The sequence below is a fragment of the Staurois parvus genome, unplaced genomic scaffold (assembly GCF_062004578.1).
Source record: "Staurois parvus isolate SC_StPar_1 unplaced genomic scaffold, SC_StPar_1.0 ptg000290l, whole genome shotgun sequence".
Classification (NCBI taxonomy): domain Eukaryota; kingdom Metazoa; phylum Chordata; class Amphibia; order Anura; family Ranidae; genus Staurois; species Staurois parvus.
In genome coordinates this window covers 2,243,733-2,265,811 of record NW_028318086.1, presented here as the reverse complement: position 1 = coordinate 2,265,811, position 22,079 = coordinate 2,243,733, and the positions used below count along the sequence as shown (strand labels likewise).

The 22,079-nt window shown below is 48.0% G+C and overlaps 2 pseudogenes; one reads left to right on the top strand and one right to left on the bottom strand.

Annotated features, from left to right (window-relative positions):
- Positions 1 to 8,367: 8,367 nt before the first annotated feature.
- LOC149458267 (U2 spliceosomal RNA) lies at positions 8,368 to 8,483 on the bottom strand (annotated as a pseudogene).
- A 10,002-nt stretch (positions 8,484 to 18,485) lies between these two features.
- LOC149458266 (U2 spliceosomal RNA) lies at positions 18,486 to 18,602 on the top strand (annotated as a pseudogene).
- The last annotated feature ends 3,477 nt before the right edge of the window (positions 18,603 to 22,079 follow it).

Sequence of the window (22,079 nt, the reverse complement as noted above, 5' to 3'; positions counted from 1 at the left end):
GGAGAGCTTCATGAATCCCAGGGATTCACAAAAATCCCACACCTAGAGCTAATTAATTGACATTAATTGACACCTACTCTCAACCTTCCACCAAGCAAATACCCCCACTATCAAAACAAACCCCTTGGATCTGCCTTAACCCTTTCTGTTCCTCCTTCCCCACTCTGGGCCTAGTCATGTATGCCCTGCGCCATTTCTTCTCTCTTTTTTGCTACGGGCATTTCTTTCCAATCGAGTGCCACCAGAATCCAAACTCGGCTAATGCTCAGATTTGTTTCCTTTCCCTTTTCTGTGGAGAAAATGGAACAACTACCAATCGATCATATACAAAGCAAGACGGCAAACCCGCGCCGCATAAACTAGAAGAAGTCCTTAGCATGGCAGCAAGATCAATTCCAGCCAAGGTTCAAAGGAAATCACGCTTATAAAGCTCTTCAAAGGATCCAGGGTGGAGGGGGGGACGGATAATTACAACAAGCAGTAGCAGGGAGCGTGGATAGCTGTGGAATCATGAGATATTAAATTAGAAATGAATATAAGGCAATACGCAAATGTATGATGAGTCCCATGATTACAATCAGGCTGCTAAATGTCATTTGTGCGCTTTTCAAAGTACAGACAATGTTGTATACAAACGATGCCATTCATTGGGCCTGGCAGAAAACGCTTATGTTATACAAACTCTTCAAAGGATTCTTTTAAGACAAAAAAAAAATTGATCAAATAAAGTTTTATGTAACAGTCACATTGTAGGAGGCCCCAATCTAGAGCGGTGGTGGTCAGCTTAGTGAAGGCAGGGTGCCTCATGTGTGGCCCGCAACATGTCCGGAGGGCTGCAGAATTGTAAGAATTTGTCTGCTACTGTGTGGTAACAACGTATGTCTTGCTGTGCGTTACTGGAACACATGCTAGCCTGTGCATTGCTGTGAATGTACATTTTGAATGACGCCTCAATTCACTGTTACAGTAGCAGACAATGCACACGTACTGCGGAGCACCACAATGCACACATACTACAGAGCACCCCAATACACACATACTACAGAGCACCCCAATGCACCCGTACTGCAGAGCACCCCAATGCACCCGTACTGCAGAGCACCCCAATGCACCCGTACTGCGGAGCACCACAATGCACCCGTACTGCAGAGCACCGCAATGCACACATACTGCAGAGCACCCCAATGCACCCGTACTGCGGAGCACCACAATGCCCACGTACTGCGGAGCACCACAATGCACACGTACTGCGGAGCACCACAATGCACCCGTACTGCAGAGCACCGCAATGCACCCGTACTGCAGAGCACCCCAATGCACACGTACTGCGGAGCACCACAATGCACACGTACTGCGGAGCACCCCAATGCACACGTACTGCGGAGCACCACAATGCACCCGTACTGCAGAGCACCACAATGCACACGTACTGCGGAGCACCACAATGCCCACGTACTGCGGAGCACCACAATGCACCCGTACTGCGGAGCACCACAATACACACGTACTGTGGAGCACCGCAATGCACCCGTACTGCGGAGCACCACAATGCACCCGTACTGCGGAGCACCCCAATGCACACGTACTGCGGAGCACCCCAATGCACCCGTACTGCGGAGCACCACAACGCACCCGTACTGCGGAGCACCGCAATGCACACGTACTGCGGAGCACCGCAATGCACCCGTACTGCGGAGCACCCCAATGCACACGTACTGCGGAGCACCGCAATGCACACGTACTGCGGAGCACCGCAATGCACCCGTACTGCGGAGCACCGCAATGCACCCGTACTGCGGAGCACCGCAATGCACGTGTACTGCGGAGCACCCCAATGCACGCGTACTGCGGAGCACCACAATGCACCCGTACTGCGGAGCACCCCAATGCACCCGTACTGCGGAGCACCACAATGCACACGTACTGCGGAGCACCCCAATGCACACGTACTGCGGAGCACCACAATGCACACGTACTGCGGAGCACCCCAATGCACACGTACTGCCGAGCACCCCAATGCACACGTACTGCGGAGCACCACAACGCACACGTACTGCGGAGCACCACAACGCACACGTACTGCGAAGCACCCCAATGCACCCGTACTGCGGAGCACCCCAATGCACACGTACTGCGGAGCACCACAATGCACACGTACTGTGGAGCACCACAATGCACACGTACTGCGGAGCACCCCAATGCACCCGTACTGTGGAGCACCCCAATGCACCCTTACTGTGGAGCACCACAATGCACACGTACTGCGGAGCAAAACAATGCACACGTACTGTGGAGCACCCCAATGCACCCTTACTGTGGAGCACCACGATGCACACGTACTGCGGAGCAAAACAATGCACATGCTGTGTGTTGTGGTATGCCTCATAAAAAAAAGTAATCTTCGATTTTTAATGTGTTAAGGTGTATTAGCATTCATTTAAAATCTCAATTACATTGCACGTGCTTTTGCAGTCTTCCAGAGAATGTATTTGGTGTGACTCTAGAATAAATGAGGAGAGAGGCTTTTACATTAATGTATTAATTTTATGAAAATCACTTTTTCAACATTTCTTTCTCCTAATGAGGGTGCTTGATCTGATTAGTGGAGAGCAGGGGTGGACTGACAACTCATGGGTCCCCTGGGCAATAGGAAATCATGGGGCCCCGTGTTCTCACCTACATTCAAACCACACCCAAAAAAGCCTATGAAAGGTATTGGGGCATCTCATGGGGCCCCCTACTGGCCCCGGGCCCTCAGGCAGTGACCGAGTGGCTAAATGGTCAGTCCGCACCTGGAGGAGAGCTGATCCCCATGCAGCTCTTCAGTGACAGATCACATCTGCAATGAGCCAGCAATAGATCACTATAGCAGTGATCTATTGCTGCAGGAAGTGTGAAGCACAGTGAGGAAGCATTGCGTTCACATTGTCTGCTGCCAACACTCCTAGGAGGAGCTTGGTAGCAGGAGTTGGAAGTCAGGAGCTGATTGATTCAGCTTCTAGGATTAGTTGTCACTGATAGTCAGGGGTTTCGTTGCTAAATGTCTGCTGGAGTAGCTGTCACTCAGCATGCAGCCTGGCGTGTTGTAGACTTGATTAGACAGCTGGAGGACATTGGGCCGCAAGCTGAGTGCTGGAGGACAACATAAGGCCCATAGGACCAAAGAATCTAGAGGAATTTGGGTCCTTGGATAGCTAATTCAAGACTGGCAAGACTGGCAATGAAATATTATTCAGGTCACATTAACAGTGTCAGGGCTCCAGGTATGACCAGAGGTGTGTGGACTGACACAGGGAAACGCAGGCTTCAGATATGGTATAAACAATATAATTTATTAAGACTAACAATACAAAACGCAGTGCAAAACTAAACATAAACACAGTGCAAACAAACCAAACCAAACCACCCACCGATAACAATACATACAATACAAAGAGTAGTCAGGCAGGCCGGGTCAGTAGCAAACGGGCAAACGGAGTACCAGGAACAGGCGGGAGAGTGGTCGGGGTCACAAGCTGGGTTCAGTAACTCACGGGCAGCGCAGTACAGAGGGTCGGGCAGAGAATGGTCGGGGTCACAAGCCAGGGATCAAGCAGGAGAAGTCAGCAGAGGTCAGGATCAGGCAGGGTCGGCAACAGGTCAGACAGGAACAGGAATACAGGATAGAAGGTACAGGGGCCCATGGAAAAACACACACCAAGGCCCTGACTGTGAGTCTGGCCATTCCTTAAATACAACCCCTGCAATCAGCTTCAGGTGTTTGGCTGATTGCAGGGGTGAGTCTCTGATTGCTGAGAGCACCCGCTGGCCAGCCCTGGTACTGCAGCCCACAAGGCAGGTGAGTCCCACCATTATTGGCAAGTCCATTCCTGACAAACAGGTTAAATACACCCTCTTGTCTTACGGCCTTCTGTCTATGAACTACAACATTGTGTTTATATTTTGTGGCTGCTTCTAAGGGAATTGTTAAAGATTATATGTATTTCTGTTCATCCAGTCCAGAGATTTGCTCAGCTCTGCCTCAAAGCACAGCCCCAACACTAACTTACATCATTAACTGTGTAGAGCCACCTGCATCAGGGTGTTCGGTCAGTTCCCACGCTGGGGACCTGACATCAAAGTTTTCAGTGATGATGGGTCAGAGACCTCAGGTCCCAACCCTTTGGTTCACTAAACTTCAAAGGTTCCTCATTAAAACCATGCTGAGGGCCAGGTCGGGAATCTCAGGGTTCAGCAGGTTGAAACTGCTTAAAGAGTTAGGGACTGGCCCAAGTTGGGTGAGGAAGGGGTTGGGTTCTTGTTCCCGGTGCGTTGGCTTTTTGGGCTTTAGTCGGCACACATGTGATATAAATTGGGGGAAGGCTGAGGTCCTGAGAGCCCCGGGTGTGTTCTGGTGTACTGCAGTTGTTCAATTCCCACCACAGCCTAAGGAAGCCAAGGCAGGACCGTTAGGTGTTGTCTTTACCACCAAGGGTACCAGGAGGCCTCAAATAAGGACTTTGCCAACATGGATTTTCATGTGTAAAGGTATGCCTGGGCCACCAATCAGTTAGTTAGGGTTAGGGAATGCACTTCCATTATCTTTGCACTGAAGATGGCCAGTAAAGACTGTCAAACTTTTCCTTGAGCAGGGTGTGAGGTTATTCAAAGGGGTGCATATTGGGGCTGGCTTATTAATCAATAGGGGTATGAAGTATGACACACTACAGTGCCAATCAAGTATGTTAACCTCCCTAGCGGTATGATTATGTCCATATTTCTGTGCTCAAAGCGGTACATTTTTTTGCATGGAAATATGTATTATTCTTATTGTAGGCTGTAATTTTTAGGAGTAATTCACTGAAATCTGTCGGAACAAGAGTCTAGTAAACATCCCGGGGATGATAAAATTTGAAACACGAAATCATAAATTATAATTTAATAAATAATCATAAAAAATAATAATATAATAATAATACATTTAATTCAATAATATAATCAAAATAAAAACACTAAAATGTGAAATAGAGCGCCAAGTTCGCACATCACTGAGCAAAGTCGCAGAATCGTTTTCAGTGTCTGATGACGAATTTCCCCCACGAATCATTATCACTCAATTCTGCAAGTGGTTCTTATTTACTATCGCTGTTCTCTAGCCGGACTGAAGAACAGATGCCGGCGCAGCGCTGCATGGTATTCCCGAGTGTAGCTCGGGGTTACCGCTTTTGGTACTGAAACTTTACCCCGAGCTACACTCGGGAATACCGCCAGGGAGGCTACAGGAGAGCAAGGCTGCACCTAACTACACACCAAAAGACATAAGGCAACCAGTCAAGGCATGGTACCTAGGTAAGGTGAGGTATCCTCCGGTAGCAAGGGGGGTCTCTGCTTGGGCCCCCTCCCTAGCGATCTGTCTCCCATAGATCCACATTATGTGTCTATTGGGATCTCATTCTGTTACTGGGAGTGAGGTAACAGAGGTGGAAGTGGCCACCCCACCACCCCAAAAACATTATACACAGGTCACTGAATGTAGAGCCACGGGACAACATGTTCTAGAGAAATCAGCTTCTTTACTACATACAATGCAAGCTCATCTCTAAGTTGGGAGACTGCCTTAATGTTAGACTGTACACATGACCGCAATTCCCGCCTATTCCCGGGCATTGTTGTGCACACCTACGGGCAAGGTATCCCTAGTGCATGGGCATGGTAGGCCCCGCTCACAACCTGGTGTAGTCAAACCTTCTCACCTTACCAGTGGCGGACTGACAACTTACGGGGCCCCTGGGCTTTAGGGGATCATGGGGCCCCTATGTCCTTACCCAAACTCAAAAAAGCCTATGAAAAAGGTACCAGGGGCATCTCATGGGGCCCCCTACTGACCCCGGGCCCTCGAGCAGTGCCCGAATTTCCAAATGTCAGTCCGCCCCTGCACCTTACATACAGTATGTTACACACTTAGAAGAGGCCCCACGGATTCCAGTGGTTCCAGACTTAGCTTACAGGGGTACTCAGGGGTGGACTGACAACTCATGGGGCCCCCGGGCAATAAGGGATCATGGGGTCCCTGTGTCCTTGCCCAAACTCAAAAAAGCCTATGAAAAAGGTACCAAGGGCATCTCATGGGGCCCCCTACTGACCCCGGGCCCTCGGGCAGTGCCCGAGTTTCCAAATGGTCAGTCTGCCCCTGGGGGTACTGATGGACACCCAAGGCCCATGAGACATCTTTCCATCACAAGACAGGAAGACCTCCTGTAGGCCAACACTCATTCCCAACCTGAACTGTTTACCATACACACCATCCCCGGGTTTTGTTTGCCTTGAAATTTTCTTAGGAAGATTATCTGAGCAGTCCAGCACTTGCTACTGCAACTCAGCCAATTTCCTTGCTTCCCAATTCATGACAAGGCAGACTTGGCTTATCTGTGTCGCTAGTCTTCTCTGAAGACATCACAGAGGCATATTTGACTTTTTGCCTTGTCCTTTAATATGCCTATGTTGGGCAACACTACCCAATGCAGAGTAGTGGGCCTGGTGTAAACCAGCCCTAAAAAGTGTAGACAGATGCCAGATGGTGATTAAATGGTGATTGTCAATTCATCTGCATTCAGATATCTTCATAACCTGGTGGGATCATAAACACAAATGTCTTTTTTTTTTTCTTTAAGTCCGCAAACGTGTAGATAACGAAAAACCCGTAAGTGTTTTTCATGAAAAAGTGCACTTAGGGGTGTGCTTTGTCCTTCCCCCGAAGGGGATGGACCACTACCCTGATCCCCCGGGGCACGAAGCTCCTGACAGGGACAAGGTTCCCATTTGGTCCTCCTGGCCAAAAGGCCTTGTGGACCACCGTTCCTTGTGTCCAGCCGAAGCCAGCCACCCAGTACTTGGTCAGGGGGCTCTCCCGAAGAGAAAACCCCCTAGGGACAGGGGAGGAAGTAACCAAAAGGCCACACATCCTCCCCCTAGACTTCAGGGCAGGCCCGAGGACCCACACTTTCCATTCTGTGAGGAAAACACACACATAAGTAAAGAAAAAGTGACAAAACGTGGGAGGTGTAATAAATTAAATAAATAAAAAATAAAAAAGTGGTCGTGCCAAATAGTGCACAGACCAGGCCCTGAGGCCTGTAGCAAAAATTGCCCTGGTCCTAGCCAAAAGGCCTGGTTCTGAGGGCGCTGTGCAGGAAAAGTGGAAACGCAGTGACCATGTGCCATCTTCACACTGTGGGGTCCCACACCCAGGTGTTACTAGTGGCACCCCTGAGGCGACTACTCAGGGGGCACTGGTTTCTACCTTCCCGACCCCTGGCCAGACAAGGCAGATCCATCCAAATCAGGAGGTACTGGGTCCCTCTGACGTTCCAAAGGGGAATTACTCCCGGGCCCCAGCTTCTATTCGTGGGCACCACGGTTTCTGTTCCCCCCGTAATAGTCATCAGGACCCCCATCATACCAGCAGGGGTACTATACAAACAGTCATCCCCACAAGGTTAGAATGACCGTGGAGCACCTCCACTGGACACTGATAAGAACAGATTTTTTTTTTTTTTATGTCCGCAAACGTGCAAACTAGAACGAAAAAACCCGTAAGTGATCACAAAAAAAGTGCAAGTGCGAACACCACACGAAAAAGTGCACTTAGGGGTGTGCTTTGCCCTACCCCTAAAGGGGCTGGACCACTACCCTGACCCCCGGGGCACAAAGCTCCTGACAGGGACAAGGTTCCCATTTGGTCCTCCTGGCCAAAAGGCCTGGTGGATCACTGTTCCTTGTGGCCAGCCGAAGCCGGACACCAAGTACTTGGTCAGGGGGCTCTCCCGAAGAGAAAACCCCCTAGGGATCAGGGGAGGAAGGAACCAAAAGGCCACACATCCTCCCCCTAGACTTCAGGGCAGGCCCGAGGATCCACACCCTCCATCCTGTGAAAAAACACACACAAAAGTAAGAAAAAGTGACAAAACCTGGGAGTGAAATAAATTAAATAAATAGAAAATAATAAAGTGGCCGTGCCAAATTGTGCACAGACCAGGCCCTGAGGCCTGTAGCAAAAATTGCCCTGGTCCTAGCCAAAAGGCCTGGTCCTAAGGGCTCTTGTGGAAAAAGAGTGAAAAAACAGTGACCTTGTGCCATCTTCACACTGTGGGGTCCCACACCCAGGTGTTACTAGTGGCACCCCTGAGGGCGTCTACTCAGGGGGCACTGAGTTTGGGGACTTTCTGCCTTCCCAGCCCCTGGCCAGACAAGGTAGATCCGTCCAAATCAGGAGGTACTGGGTCCTTCAGGTCTTCTCGGGGGAATTACTCCCAGGGCCCCAGCTTCTACTCGTGGGCACCACGCTTTCTGTCCCCCCGGTACTAGCCCTCCAGACCCCCATCATACCAGTGAGGGTACTATACAACAGCCATCCCCGCAAAGCTAGAATGACCGGGAGCACCCCCACTGGACACTGATAAGAACAGATACTACACTTGATCTTAGCCAAAAGGCCGAGAAGCGATACACAAATGTCGAAGAAGAAGAAGCGATACTCATAAACACAAATGTCTGGCTCAGCTGAATGTCTATGTTTATGTAAGTGGAGATAGGAAGGAGTGGAGTGGTTGAAGTGGTAGACATCATCAGCACTGCTTATCTCAGTGGGGAGACTTGAACTGGGTCCCTAGACAGCCTGAATCATTACTCCCGGAGACAGTGGCTGACCGGTGGGGCTGACCGGTGAGCCAGATTGTCACTATTGGCTTTAGAGACCCCATCACCAGACCATTCCTTTCAACAACAATCTTTCTATAAGATTATATGTGCATTCATCATATTTTTGGCATATGATTTACCTGTAAAAGCCTCCCTTGTGTAGTCACCCAAAAGAGACTGCTGCTCGGTACCACCATCTTGGATGTGATATAAGCAGCTTCAGCAGACTCAGAACTGTCACTCAAGCCACATTCTATAGTATTCCTCTTTGTTCCTCACCCAGCAGCTATATAAAAAGTTATGCAGGGAAGTGAGAGGAGGGGCGGAGGAGCTGGGTCAGCACAGACAGTATTTAGACACTCCCAAAAGAGGAGAGGGAAGTGCAAGGAGACTGTGTACATTCATTGAGAAGGTAGGAGGGGGGGGGGGGGGGGCAGAGCCTAATGACTCCTCATCAGAGAGTTTCTGGCTGGACCAGAAAGAGCCCGCAGCTTCCCGATGATGTCACTGAAGAAGATGGCGGCGTGGGACTGAGCAGGGAATAGAAAAGAAGAGAAACCCAGCAAGGCAACGCTGGATATGCTGGGTGGGTGAGTACTTTCAATGTGCAGGACCCTCAACTGGGTAAGAATGGGTGAAAAAAAGGGGGGGGGGGGTTGAGGCTGCGGATCTCCTATAATTATAAATATATGTGTTAAAGCAGAACTTAGCACTTCCACCTAGCAGCACTGGAGTTGTTGGTTTGAATCCCAACCATGACACTACCTGCCTGGAGTTTGCATGTTCTTCCTGTGCCTGCATGGGTTTCCTCCAGGTACTCCGGTTTCCTCCAACACTCCAAAGACATGTTGGTAGGTTAATTGGCTACTGTCCAAATTGGCCCTAGTATGTGTATGTATGAATGTGAGTTAGGGAACTCAGATTGTGCACCCCTTGATGGTTAGGGACATTAGATTGTGCACCCCTTGATGGTTAGGGAACTTAGATTGTACGCCCCTTGAGGGTTAGGGACCTTAGATTGTACGCCCCTTGGGGGTTAGGGACCTTAGATTGTATGCCCCTTGAGGGTTAGGGACCTTAGATTGTACGCCCCTTGAGGGTTAGGGACCTTAGATTGTACGCCCCTTGAGGGTTAGGGACCTTAGATTGTACGCTCCTTGAGGGTCAGGGACCTTAGATTGTACACCCCTTGAGGGTTAGGGACCTTAGATTGTACACCCCTTGAGGGTTAGGGACCTTAGATTGTACGCCCCTTGAGGGTTAGGGACCTTAGATTGTACACCCCTTGAGGGTTAGGGACCTTAGATTGTACGCCCCTTGATGGTTAGGGACCTCAGATTGTGCACTCTTTGATGGTTAGGGACCTTAGATTGTACGCTCCTCGGGGGGCGGGGACTGATGTGAATGTACAATATATATGTAAAGCGCTGCGTAAATTGGCGGCGCTGAATGAATACATATAAAAATAATAATATTAATAGATAAATAAATAACTCCAGTTAAAAATTATAAGATAAAAATTATATTCCATTATAAGAAAAGTAAAAAAAAACACCATTTGCTGCAACATTCACCTTCAATCAAAAAACCCACCATCGCTCAACCCACTTCCTCTGAGCCCAGGTAATCCTGGACCAGCCCCCCCCCCCCCCACCTGTGACTGGACAGTCAAAGAAGAACCAGCACATCCACAGGCCCATCTCCTGTCACTCTGCTATCTCCTCCTATCAGCATGCTCCTTGTCAGCACATCAACTGATTGGCTCCTGGTGCTGATTATTCCTCTCTCACTGCAGCCCTGCTGTACAGTGACTGCAAGAGGCTGACACAGGGTCAGCTTTAGGTACTTCCACCGCTTGCATTAAAAAAAAACCCCAAACATTAAATGATGTATTAATGTTTACAGAGCTGCCTTAATTTATTTATTTTATATCTGCCTGGAGTTTAGCTTTAATTCTGTCTTTATTACAAATGATTACATTATTATTATGATTATGCTATTTTATTATTTTTAGATGAAGATCAGATCACATGTTTGTAGCCATTGTTGTAGGAATCCAGAGTATATATATATATATATATATATATATTCACAGTGCTACTATACATATATATATGGGAAAGGAGAGAAAGGCGAAAGTGAATTTGCATTACATCCTGACTCGTAGTGTAATAATCCAAGCCTATTTACTCCATCCCTCTCCAGAACAACCGATGTTATCACAGTCTGATTTAATTTCAAAGACGGATTGTGATTTGGCAGGGAGGGGGAAAAATAGCTAATCAGTAGTAACCATCTGCTCAGTTGCCATGGGAATATTACTCCAAAATAAATGTGCTTCTTAGCCAAAATCAGAGATAACGGCGGCATAAAGAGAGGGAGGAGCTTTGATAATGCAGGAAAGAGGAATACTCGGAGGGGAAGGAGAAGGAGAAGAGAATGGGACTTTTGAGAGAAGGGGTGTACTGGGACATGGCAGATAGAGAAGGAAGAAGCTTTGTAGGAAAAAAAGTAACAATGGAAACCATATCTGTATCAAAAGGATGGAATCAGAGGCCGCGATACGCCTGAGCTGACTACACCAAATCCCTTCACCTCTGTCTTCGTTACTTCAGAACTGCTAGTAGGGACTACAGAAGTTGGGCTGGAGCTAATTAGGGATGAATAAATCTGGTCCTCGAAGAATTTGGGAATCTTGTTTGAAGTGCATGAACTTTGAAGAACCCAATTGAAGCCTAAAGGTGGTCAGGAGGCAATGTTGTTATTCAATTTTGGCTTTTTTGAAGGGTTAATAAGAAAGCTGTTGTTAAGCGAAAGTCATGGCACACCAGGGACTACCATAGGGGCATTTGCCAATCTCTCTCTACACAAAATTGTCAGCTCTTCCCAACAGCTCCAAAATACATTGACAACATGGCTTTTATAACAAGGGCGCTGGTTTATCTAGTTTTTCAAATTATTGACTTTTATGACTCAGCTGACTAGGGATGAGCATGGGTTTGGTCCAAATCTTGTTTGGTCTGTAATCCAAAGAAAGCTGTCAATGCCAGGCCAATCAGCTTTGGACAGGGAATGTGGCCTGTGGCCATATTAGGTCAATTATGTGATGAGCATCCCCTTCCAGGTACATCCAAACATGGGTTCAGATCTAAACTCAAGACAAACCCAAAAAGAAAAGAGCAAACGGGTGTCGCAAACACCTAATACATTATCCAAGGTTTATTGAAAAGTAAAAAAGACAAAAAACATACAAACATAGCATGTGTGTAAAGCTCTGTATGATAATAGAGATGGCCACAACAATGGGCAGGGTTTCGACTGTCAGTGTGGTTGGTTTTTCGGCTGCGTTTTGGAGATGAATCCCTTTCCTCAGAGCTAATGACCAGCCTGGATGTCTATTATTATACAAAGCTTTACATACATGCTATGTCTGTGATATGTTTTAGTCTTTTTTACTTTTCAATAAACCTTGGATAATAAACAAGGTGTTTGCGCCATCTGTTTGCTCTTTTCCAGTTGTTGATTTCCCCATCTGAGGAGGGCAGCATCTCCGAAACGCTATCCATAGGCCACCTTTTGCCCTGGTTCCCCTGGCCTTCCTTTGGTAATTGATTTCCGGAGAGCTGGAGAGTACACAATGTTGTCCAAGACAAACCCAAGCTCAACCCTACAGTTGACCAAAGACTATGCACTGCATTATAGATTGTTTCTTTTTTCTGGTAAAGAACCTGTGAAGTTTCCAAAAGTTTGCAAGAACCAAAAGTTTGCAACTGGAGAGCTTCATGAATCCCAGGGATTCACAAAAATCCCACACCTACCGTATTTGCCGGCGTATAAGACGACTGGGCGTATAAGACGACCCCCCTACTTTTCCTGCTAAAATGTAGTGTTTGGGCTATACTCGCCGTATAAGACTACCCCTCTTCCAATGCACACCAGTGGGAGGAATAGTGCCCCATCATTGATGTCAGTGGGAGGAATAGTGCCCCATCATTGGTATCAGTGGGAGGAATAGTGCCCCATCATTGGTGTCAGTGGGAGGAATAGTGCCCCATCATTGGTATCAGTGGGAGGAATAGTGCCCCATCATTGGTATCAGTGGGAGGAATAGTGTCCCATCATTGGTATCAGTGGGAGGAATAGTGTCCCATCATTGATGTCAGTGGGAGGAATAGTGCCCCATCATTGGTGTCAGTGGGAGGAATAGTGCCCCATCATTGGTATCAGTGGGAGGAATAGTGTCCCATCATTGGTATCAGTGGGAGGAATAGTGTCCCATCATTGGTATCAGTGGGAGGAATAGTGTCCCATCATTGATGTCAGTGGGAGGAATAGTGCCCCATCATTGGTATAAGTGGGAGGAATAGTGTCCCATCATTGATGTCAGTGGGAGGAATAGTGCCCCATCATTGGTATCAGTGGGAGGAATAGTGTCCCATCATTGGTATCAGTGGGAGGAATAGTGTCCCATCATTGGTATCAGTGGGAGGAATAGTGTCCCATCATTGATGTCAGTGGGAGGAATAGTGCCCCATCATTGGTATAAGTGGGAGGAATAGTGCCCCATCATTGGTGTCAGTGGGAGGAATAGTGCCCCATCATTGATGTCAGTGGGAGGAATGGTGTCCCATCATTGGTGTCAGTGAGGGGTGGAATAGTGCCCCATCATTGGTGTCAGTGGGGGGTGGAATAGTGCCCCATCGTTGGTGTCAGTGGGGGGGGGAATAGTGCCCCATCGTTGGTGTCAGTGGGGGGGAGGAATAGTGCCCCATCGTTGGTGTCAGTGGGAGGAATAGTGCCCCATCGTTGGTATCAGTGGGAGGAATAGTGCCCCATCATTGGTATCAGTGACACCAATGATGGGGCACTATTCCTCCCACTGAGACTTGCTGACCCTGTTCTCGTATGGTGCTGCTGCAGCCAGCATATGTGGTTGCAGCAGCACCTCTACACAGAACACTTACCTGCTGCTCCGGCACTCAATTTTCGCGGGGCCGCTCGGCTCCGCCCCCTCGCCGGTGATTGGCCGCCTGTGTGCCTTTCCTGAGCTACAGTTCTGGCGGCCAATCACCGGCGAGGAGGCGGAGCCGAGCAGCCGAACGAACATCCAGTGGCCGAACTGAAGGAGACGCCGCGCTTCCTGGACCGGATCGTCGTGGGACTGGATCCAGGTAAGAGACATCAGCCCCTGCAAACCCCGGTACTTAATGCCGCAGCCCCCCTAACATGTGTACCGGCGTATAAGACGACCCCCGACTTTTGAGAAGATTTTCAAGGGTCAAAAAGTCGTCTTATATGCCGGCAAATACGGTAGATTAATTGACATTCTTATAAATGGGAGTCAGCCATTGTTTATATTTCAGTAGGAACTAATAATATTAACATACCTTAATTAATATTAAAATATCGTTCCTAACCCCAGAAACCACTCAACAGCTCATCCACTCCCTCATCATATCACAACTCGACTACTGCAACTCCCTCCTCACTGGCCTCCCTCGCCGCTGGCTATCCCCGCTTCAGTCGATCCTGAATACGGCTGCCAGACTCATTCACCTTTCCAACCGCTCCGTTTCCCCCACCCCCCTCTGCCAATCCCTCCACTGGCTTCCGATTGCGCAACGGATCAAATTCAAAATCCTAACACTGACGTACAAAGCCGTCCACCATACTGCCCCGAACTACATCACCGACCTAATATCCAAGTACCGCCCAACACGCACACTCCGCTCCTCACAAGACCTCCGTCTCTCTAGTTCCCTGGTCTCCTCCTCCCATGCCCGCCTCCAGGACTTCTCCAGGGTGTCACCCATCCTCTGGAACTCCCTGCCCCAACCCATCAGATTATCACCTACTCTCCTCTCCTTTAGGCGCACCCTGAAAACCCATCTCTTCAGGGAAGCCTACCCCACCCCCTCCTAACTTGCCGACCTTCTCCACTCTTCCTACCACTCCATCCCCGACAGCTATCTCCTCCTGTACCACCATCCCCTCCCTCCTAGATTGTAAGCTCAAAAGAGCAGAGCCCTCGATCCTCTCATGTTTTGCATTGTATTGGTATTGTTCTGTCACATGTTCTGTCCCCCTTTGTAATGTACAGCGCTGAGCGAACCATTGGCGCTTTATAAATACTGTATAATAATAATAATAATAATTAACAAGGCGTAGGACAAAAGTTGACTTCTCAGTAACTTTATAAGTCTGAATGAATAAATTCCTGATATACAGTATCACAAGATACTGCAACAGAAATTTTTTTTCAAAAGCTTTACCTTTTATCCTTCAGCCCTGGTTCAGGTATAAGTGTTTTTGGATGCAGTTTGAACTGTCCAAATTCAGATGCAAATAGGTTAAAATCTAAGTACAATTTGGCTTTAATTCTGTGTAGCGCTCACTCCCTTAGGGGCTGCTGAGATTTTTGGGGTCCTCCTAAGCTCTGCATAGCCAGGCAACATGCATTTCCCACATCTTCACACATGGAGTCAGTAAACAGTCCTTGAGCTGTTTTTTTTGTTGTTTGTATTGAGGGGTTAACAACTTGGACGGGGTCTAGGGCTATATGGGATGCCCAAGGAACTGCAAACTTGAGAACAAACTTCTTAGCCAACTGTACACTGTACAAAAATGTGGATCAGCAAAACAGCACTGTCTCTTTAAGGAGCCCTGAAGTCCCCTTGATGTACCTCCTCAGATCCCAGATAAATCCTTTTTCTTTCACCCGGCTGCACTGAGGGTATCCCTGGGCAAGGGATTTCAAGATCTACCAAATAAGTAGTCCTGGATGAGAACTAGCTGGGCCTTCCACCTGACCACCCTCTCCCTTTATCTGGCTCTGGGGGTGTAGAAGTACTCACACTGTCCTGTCCTGTTATCTTGGTGGGTTGCAGCTGCTATCAGGATTGTCCTCCCTAGGAAACTTGGCACAGTGAAGATTCTTCTGTCCAGCAACCAACCTGTAGGTAGGTTACCTTCCCTGGGGCCCCCTCCCAGGCTCCACTCTCCAGCATCTTCTTGCAATCCATCTTCCACTCAGCTCCCCCTGCTGCACAGGCTCTGTCATATGCAAGGGTTGCCCTTGGCCACCATGCACAGCCTCCTGACTGGGGATTGGCCAAGTTTTCCTAAACATGCAAATCTGGGCCAACCCTCCCCCCCTGCCCATCTTCCAGAAACTGCCAGAAGTTTTTGGAAGGGTTTGAGGGCTCCAGAAGCCCTGACCTGTAGAGCCTCCCAGCCTGTACTGAGGTGATTTCTCTACCTCACTCCAAGGCTGACTCATCCCATGCTTCTAACAAACCTCTGACTAACAAACATTATACCTAGCTAAGCTAGAGGGTGCTACAACTGTACAATATAAGAAACAATGTGTTTGGGGGGGTTTTCAAAGTTCCCCCATCATAAAGGCTTAGTTACGCAGAAAGGGAAGTATGTTGGACTGTTGGAAACTCAGAACTCTTGAAGGTTAAAAGAGCAAAATGAGCTGGCTTTTTAAGGTTCAAAATTAATCATAAAATCATATCATATCATTTTGATCTTGCTTCTGGCACATTGCTCCTTGTGTGCCTCATTCTACCTGAGATATGACCCAACTCTTGGTCACCTCTCCTTGGAGTAGCCTTTCTAAACCTTTTCGCCTTGGAGAAACCCTTGAAATAATTGGTCAGGGAACCCCTGTTAAAAATGAATATACCTACAGCTCATGGTACACTGGATCAAACATTTGTAGAAATGTTTATTTGAAAAGTTTTGGAGAGCTGAGTAAATAAAATTAGTAATTCCTATTGTAAAATCATTCAGCTGGAAACCTCTTTAAAAAAAGGATCCAGTGCCCCACAACCTTTTTCTTTTAGATGCCACCAGGCCATTCAGGGCAGTGTGATGGTGTCTCCTGATTCCACCTACCCCACAAAGACATACTCACCCGAGTGTCCATCCTGATCAATTCACCACTGTCCAAGGAACCCCTGGGACCTTCAAAAGGACCACTAGGGTTTCACAAGAACCCTAGTTGAGAAAGACTGCCATGGAGAACTGAACTAAGAAAAAAATTCAATTTGTGTTCTGAAGTTATTTGTCTACAAACACCTTTAAATGGTCCATCATATCACAGCCCTTTTCTTTTAGCCTCTACCTGGCCATTCAGGACAGAGTGATGGTTTCTCCTGATAGCACATTTTTCCCAGAAAGATATACTCACCCAGGTATCCACCATGATCAATTCACCACTAATCAAGGAATACCTAGCAACCCCAGGAGGACCCAGAGGGTTCCACAGAACTCTGGCTGATCCACCTAAAGGATTCCTTGGAGAGCTGAATAAGTAAAATACTTCATTCCATGTTGTTAAGTTATGCAACTGGAAATGTCTTTAAATAACATATCCAGGGTCCCCGACTCTTTTCCTTTTGCCTTCTGCCTGGCCCTTTAGGGCAGAGTGATAGCCCATCTACCCCATCTACCCCAGAAAGATATACTCACCCAAGAGAGTATATCTTACCCAACAATTCACAACTTCTTAAGGAACCCGTACTAACCTCAAGAGGAACCCTTGCTGAGAAAGGCTTCTTTGGAGAGCCGCCTAAGGGAAATCATTCACTCTATGCTGTTATTCAACTAGAGAAAAAAACTTTAGAGATAGGAAGAGATACCCTGACAGCCACACACCTCTACCGGCCCGAGTGGTTAGCAGGTAAAAGCAGCCTCAGCTTGATTCATCCAAGCTATGCCCCAGCATGCCCCAAGGAAGGACGAAACATGTTGGGGGCATGGTTTGGATCGATTGAGCTGAGGTTGCTCTTACCAGCTAACCAGGCCAGGCAAGGTGTATGGTGGTCAGGGTACCTATTCCTATTTCTACAGCATGCTTTGGGTCTGGAAGAACTTTTCCCCAGCTTGCACCCTCACTAGTCAGCAACATTCAGTTCATCCGACCTAGTTAGCCTGAACGGAGGTCATTACACATTTATTGTAGAAAAAACTGTAATTAAATGATCGAGTAGCCTACATCCTTTTCTTTTTACCTTCCACCTGGCCATTCAGGGCAGAGTGACAGTGTCTCCTGAGACCAAGGAATACCTACCCAGTTGTCCACCCTGAAAAAGCTTGTGTCAGAGGGTCGATGATTTCACTGCCCTTTTCACAGTGTAAGGCCTGGAGCCTGGTTGCTCAGGCTTGAGCACCATCAGATATGGAGGTTGCATGCTTCCTCATACTTGGAAGTCCTGTCTTAAAAAGCCAAAACAACAATGTCTCTTCCAAAGGTCCCTTAAACCCCAGATAGAGCCTTTGCCTAGGCTGACATGATGTTATAAGTAAGTCTGCTGCAGGCATTCCCACCCTAGGACAGGAAGTATGTTAGTGGCAGGATCACCATGTAGATGTGGACCAGACTTGCTGCCCACAGGGGAAGTAAACTGACACGGAGACAGGTTGATGCAGCAAGGTATATTAATGTAAGGATATCAAAAGAGAACAATGGCCACACCGGACCAGAACACTTATAATGAGCCAGACAGAGATTGCATTGCACAATGGAGACACCCAACAGCATCCAGCAGGAGTGGTGGCTGGAAGGTAGACCCAAAATGGGGCCTGGCACAGGAAGACTACTGATATTACACAGCGTGAGTCCCTGCTCTGTCCCTACTCTACAGGAACCCGACCCTATTCTACTCCAACTGTCCCTAGCCAGTAGATGATCTGTCCCTAACCTACCCACTACGCTGAATGCATGCCAACTGTAAGGGGACAGTGATAAGCACAGCCCACTTCAAAGATGGCTACCAGGTCAAACAGGGCAGCAGCGTCCAGTCGCTTCTCGGCCTTTTGGCTAAGATCAAGTGTAGTATCTGTTCTTAGTGTCCAGTGGGGGCGCTCTGCCACCATTATTGCTTTTGGCGGGGATGGTTGGCTGTATAGCACCCCTGCTGGAATGATGGGGGCTCTGAAGGCTAGTACCGGCTGGAACAGAAACAGTGGTGCCCACGGGTAGTTGGGGCCCTGGAGTAATTCCCCTGGGAAAGCCGGAGGGGCCCAGTTCCTCCTGAATTGAATGGATCTACCTTGTCTTGCCAGGGGCCGGGGAGGCAGAGAGTCTGCGGAACAGTGCCCCCTGAGTGGTCGCCTCAGGGGTGCTCCTAGTAACACATGGAGGCGGGATCCCAAGTGTGAAAAGTGCACATGGTCACTGTTCTAAACACTTTTCCTGCACTGCGCCTTTTAGGGCTAGGCCGTTTGGCTAAGTCCAGGGCAATTTTTATGCTACAGGCCTCAGGGCCTGGCCAGTGCACAATTGCACGGCCACTTTTTTCATTTTTACTTATTTATTTAATTTATTTTTCTCTCACGTTTGTATCACTTTCACTTATGTGTGTGTTTTTTTTTCTCACGGATGGTAGGGTGTGGGTCCTCGGGCCTACCCTGAAGTCTAGGGGGAGGATGTGTGGCCTTTTGGTTCCTTCCTCCCCTGTTCCTGGGGGGGGGTCTCTCTTCGGGAGAGCCCCCTTACCTAGTACTTGGTGTGGCTTCGGCTAGCCACAAGGAAAGGGGTCCGTCAGGCCTTTTGGCTAGGCGGACCATGCGGAAACCTCAGTCACTGTCAGGAGCCTCGCGCCTCGGGGGATCAGGGTAGAGGTCCTACCCCTTCGGGGGTGGATAAAGCACACCCCTAAATGCACTTTTTTGTGTTGGTGTTTTTCACTTGCACGTTTTTTGTTCACTTACGGGTTTTTTGTTTTTTCGCACTAAAAAAAAAAAAGCAGCGTCCAGTTGGACACCTGCTTTCCTGAAGAGACCTACAGAGGCCTCAGAGGGACCCGATTCCCCCTTACCCTGCCAAATAGCACCACCCTTGCAGAAATGCCGCACTGCACCTGCCTACAACAAGGTGAAAATTAGGGGATAAATAGCATGAAATCAGAAAACTAATGGAGCCACAACAACCAAGGACCTTTTTGTTTTTATAGTCACACCAGCAAAAAGTAATATCTGTTGGGTTACTATGAGTTATTCCACTTTTCACACTGCTCCGATAGAGCCTGAAACAATGTGCCGAAGCAACGTCAAGGAAAACTGGTAAAAAAATAATCCCTCAAGGATAATATTCTACTTGATTTTAATTCTTGGACGGGACAAGGTCAATGCTATGCAACAAAGGCATTTCTGGATAAAAGCATTTTTTTATTGTTTTGAACAGTTGGGTCCCGCTGTTCTGTGTGAGCTTCAGAAGCAGGTAAACTCTTGATGGTGTCACCGGAAAAATAAAAAATAGCTTATCGCACCATACAGTGGAGCTAATTACAGATCTGGGCCTCTGATGTGGAGGCAGATACGGTTCTCAAGCCTCATAGCGGGAAGAATGAAAATGACCATCCCTTTGCTGCTACAGAGGGCTTGTTGACCTATTGTACAGAGGATTTATTAGCACACATTACCTACCACGGATCTGAACTGGTATTCCTTACTTGGGTGGGTCTACGGAGGACTCCTCTCTCCATGGCCAATCTAGGATATCCATAGGAAGTGATGAATGGTACATTTAGGTGCAGTGAGCGTGACTGTACTGACCAGAACACCTGCCACTATTTGTGCGGTCTTCCTCCGGGTATATGGTGAACTTGCAGCTTGTCTGACTCGTCTTATGATTTAATGAGCCTTTTTTTTTTTTTTTTTATTACAGATACGAGGGCAGGTCCGCCTGAAATTCCCCACAATCTGGATTTGATTTGCTATAATCTCCAACCTGCATCAACATTAAAAAAATACTAAATCTTTTTGTTTCTAGTAAGAATGTAACTCTATTAAAGACAGACTCTATGATTTCAAGATTGGGAAATCTCGGCAGCAGGCAGGGTTACCTAATAAGGCGAAGAGAAACGGTGCCGAAAACCAGATTAACCAATCAGAATTCATCTTTCGTTGCTCTTACCGTTCTGGACTCACAAAGAGAAAAATTGGGTTGATGTGGGTGATTGCATTTTGCATTGTTCTGTTGACAAGCCAAAGTCCTAGGTGTCACTCTAGACTCAAACCTGTCCTTCCAACCTCATGTCCAATTGTTGGCAAACTCACGCAGGCTCCACCTCCGCAACATCTTCAAAATACGTACTTTCCTAACCCCAGACACTACTAAACTACTCGTTCACTCCCTCATTATCTCACGTCTGGACTACTGCAACTCCCTCCTCACTGGCCTACCTCATCACAGACTATCCCTGCTTCAGTCTATCCTGAACTCAGCGGCCAGACTCATCCACCTTACCAACTGCTCCGCTTCTGCCACCCCCCTCTGTCATTCCCTCCACTGGCTCCACCCCCCTCTGTCATTCCCTCCACTGGCTCCACCCCCCTCTGTCATTCCCTCCACTGGCTCCACCCCCCTCTGTCATTCCCTCCACTGGCTCCCGATTGCCCAACGCATTAAATTCAAACTACTAACACAGACATACAAAGCCATTCATAACGCTGCCCCAAACTACCTCACCGACCTGATACCCAAATACTACCCAACCCGCACTCTTCGCTCCTCACAGGACCTCCTACTTTCTAGCTCCCTGGTCTCCGCCTCCCACGTCCGACTGCAGGACTTCTCTAGGACTTTCCCCATCCTCTGGAACTCACTACCCCAATCCAGACTGTCACCTACCCTCCTCACCTTTAGGCGCAACCTGAAAACCCATCGCTTCAGGGAAGCCTACCCTGCCCTCACCTAACAGCCGATCTCCTCCACTCCTCCTACCACTCGATCCCCCACAGCTATCTCCTCCTGTACCTCCTCCGCCTTCCCTCCTAGATTGTAAGCTCGAAAGAGCAGGGCCCTCGAACCCCTCGTGTAGTGTATTGTTACTGTATTGTCTCATGTACTGTGCCCCACTATATTGTACAGCGCTGAGCAAACCTTTTGGCGCTATATAAATACTGTACAATAACAATAATAATGTGGCGCTAGGGGCACAATGAAAAAATGACATGTAAAATTTCCTTACTCTTACTACTGCCATCTTACTACCCAGCTGGTTAGTGATCAGAGCGGCTTTGTGCTGCATACATAAAATAACAGTGCAGCGCTATCAATAGTACAATTGGTCAATAAGGAATATCATATGATGTATCCAAAAGTCAGCGTCAATATTGGGTCAACAAGTGTAAAGATGCAAAAGTTCAAACAATGTTCTAATGTGCGGCACCAGAAAAAACGTCCTCTGCTTGTGATACATATAGCTGGTAAAGATAGCAGAAATGCGCACTCACCAACCGCGCATTAAGAATGCGCATGTGAATAATCCTCAATAAAGGTAGATGACACCGGATGGATAGGTGCAGGTCTACAATTTTGTTTCTGGTGTCCTACGACAGTTCTTTGGTCTTCACCATAGTGGAGTTTGGAGTGTGCCTGTTTGAGGTTG